Source organism: Varanus komodoensis, unplaced genomic scaffold (genome assembly GCF_004798865.1).
Source record: "Varanus komodoensis strain SLA01 unplaced genomic scaffold, ASM479886v1 scaffold15, whole genome shotgun sequence".
NCBI lineage: Eukaryota > Metazoa > Chordata > Lepidosauria > Squamata > Varanidae > Varanus > Varanus komodoensis.
The window spans coordinates 7457130-7460366 of NW_025335440.1; positions in this window are offsets into that span (position 1 = coordinate 7457130).

Genomic DNA, 3237 nt, shown 5'->3' on the forward strand with positions numbered 1-3237 from the left:
AAGTAAGTGAGCTGGTGCCCCAAACCCAAAGGGACAGTACCTGGTCGTACAGTACGTGGGGTGCTAGACCCCCCCCCCCCCGTGCTGGGAGGCCCGCCGCTACCTACCATTACAGCCTTTAACCTTCCTCGGGCCCCGACACGCACCGCTAGCCTTTTGGGTGGTTGTCTCAACAATCAATGGAGGAGATCCACAAAAGCAGGGCTCTTTCTCCACCAGCCATCCAGTATTCGGCAAGCGAGCAAATGAGCACCTGCCCTGACCTGCTCCTAGCACAACTTCTGCGGGCACGAAAGGCGAAAAGCAAGAAGGGCCTTCGAGGAACCTGTGTTACGAGCAGGAAGTACAGAGAGGTTTGTCCTGGTGCTTTTGTAGGGAACTAGGCTTCTCTGACTTAGAAATTTATTTCACAAGCACAGGCTTTTCCTCTGAATTTATCCATTGCTTTACCGCAAGACCTCCAACCCTCCATAGGCATTGGCCTGCAATTCCCAGAATCCCTCTGCATAGTGAAGGGGATTCTGGGAATTGTGCTCCAACGCATCTGGAGGACCTCAGGTTGGATGTGTGACAGAAGGCCCTCTGGGTGCATTGAGATCCTAGTAGCCCATCCAGGACTCTTCAGATCTTTACGTATAGCAGCTGCTTATTGCTGTATATTGGGGGTCATAATTCACTGCTGCATGGTAGCTGGTGGTACCTTTTGACCCTGACCAGCTGAACGGATGGTATGGAAGAATGTTCACTAACATTTCAACTGCTCAGGGAATACAAGCTGAACATAGACAATCCAGCCTTAGTGAGGTGAAGTAAGTTAGCTGCTGCACCAAGACCAAACGGATAGGAAGTTGAATTACCAGCAAAATGTAGATGCAGGGTGCTGTGGGAAGGGTGTTGGCAGGGGACTGAAAAATAAAACCTGAGGGAAAGGTGATTGGAGGAGAAACAAGCATTATGCTTTTGTTAGAGGTGGGTACACTGCAGCCCAGAGGCAGTGGGATAGGACAGTGGTGCAGTTAATTTGAACCAGTCCCCCAATTCTTTGGCTGTAACTTTCTGGTAAGAAAATATTGCAGGTGGAATGTTGTGGAATTCTATTTTTCCAACCACAGGCTCACAAGTGGGTCTGGAAGGGGGGAATTCCTCCTCCAAGCAATCACACATAAGATGAAACACTCCTTGAACATGCTTTACATTAAACATTTTACACAAAGCCAGCAAAATACATGCATCCCCCAACTTTCTCCAGCCAACAAAATGACCATGGGAAGTCAGGAGTAACCAAGCATAATACTCCCAGATGAGGCCTTCCATTTGCAACCCTCACGTTTTCGCACTGCTGCTTCTGCCTGTATACTTACTGGAGGAAAAGCCATTCAGGGAAAGAGAGAAGCCTACAGGTCCTATCACCCCCAGGCAGCATAGCAAATGTGTAAGATCGTGGGAGTTGTATCTCCTCAGATCTTTTGGAGGAAAAGTCCGTTCCTGGTTTGGAGCATTCTCTTAGAAGCAAAGGCTTAGGCTCTCTCACCTTCCATGATCTGTGTGTGCAAAACCTCAATACCTGGGGCAATTCCCCTCCCCCAGCACTTGCTCTTAAGAATTCATCCAGTGTACGAGCCAAGCATATTCTTCCCCAGTAATTTCTGTATAAATCCACATTGGGCCAAATAATTAACCCACCAACGTAAAAGACCGGCAGGAAAAGCCACTCCAAGAAGCAAATGCTTGGAAGGCAATGCAACCTGATCAGGATTTCCCAAACCTGATCCTGCTGGTGGTACCAACTCTGACAGCTATCCAAGATTATGTGCAGAGGATCATTTGAATGGAAACTCTTAAAACCTGAACCTGAGGCCTTCTACTTACTTCACTGTATAGCAAGGAAACCGACTGGCTACTCCATCTTTGGATGTAGAAGCTTGACGACCCTTCATCATAAGGCTGAAAAGCTCAACCCTTGCTGAATCAAAGGATGTAGAGGAGCCTTCCCCAGCCTGGTGACCTTCAGAGACATTTGGACTGCAACTCCCAGAATTCCCATCCAGCAGGGCCACTGACTAGCAACTCTGGGTGTTGCAGTCCAAATGTGTCTGGAAGGCACACTGCTGGGTCAGGCTGATACAGAGCTTGCAATACTGAGGACGAAAAGATTCACTAAAAAAGAGAGCGTAACTAACAAGATAATTAAAGTTGGAACAGGAAAAATGTAAATGCTGGCTGTGCCCTAATAGAGGAGGCCAGGGTTATGAAGTAGGTGTGTCGATAAGCACAGAATGAGTCAAGAAATGTAAACATGCCCAGTTTGTTCCAGGACAAAATGCAAATACGCTTACGTGTTCCAAAACAAGAAATCGCAAGTTTTTCAAGAGAAGTGGGTCATAGCAGCAGTTAAACTGTTACCTTTACCTTGATTGGTTATGTCAAAAGTGTATAAATGAGTGTTAAATTAGGACTGTTCTTTGTTATTACCTCTCAACGGCATCAACCTTTTGCACGCAAGGTAAACTGCTTCTGTGTGGCCAACACCCCAAAATCAAACCAGGCAGGAGGCGCAACCATTGCCTGAGGTGGGTGTAAAATCAGATTCCAGGCCATTAGAAATTAAAAATGATCAGTAACCATTCCTTTTGGCCACTGTAGTTGCTTTTTCCCTAGGGCAGTTTAATTGGTGGGTTCCTGCTCAAGTTATATTCTCATTTTTGCAGTGGCTTTGGTTCAGGCACTTTTTAAAAAAACGGACCGTGACTTTCCCTCTTTTCTCCTGTGCTTATTAATAAGTACATGTCTGACTACCTTGCGGGAAGCTTCTGAAACAAGGCAGGCTGAGATCTGAAGCGCAGCTCCGTTGCCCAGGTCTTCCTGCCCACATTTCCACCAGGTTTTGCTTCTACATTCCCGCCACTTGAAAAGGCTGCTGGCTGGCCCAAGGCCCTACTTCTGGAAGGTGGTCCATCAGATGGAGAGTTTCCTACACAGCCCATGGGAGCCCCAACACGGCACTGCAAAGGGTTACTATGTTAAAACTTGCACGCATATGAAACCTTTCATAAGATACTAGCTGGACCACTGGAAGTAGACCAACGCAAGTCTCGTTTTATTACAGTGGGATAAAAATAAATGGCTGCCATTACTGGAAAGCTCTCTCTCAAATGATTCAACAGACCTCATAGGAGGTCGGTTTTCAAAGCAATAGCAGCGGGCGTGTTTTCAGGAACACGATGTCTAGTGATGTAC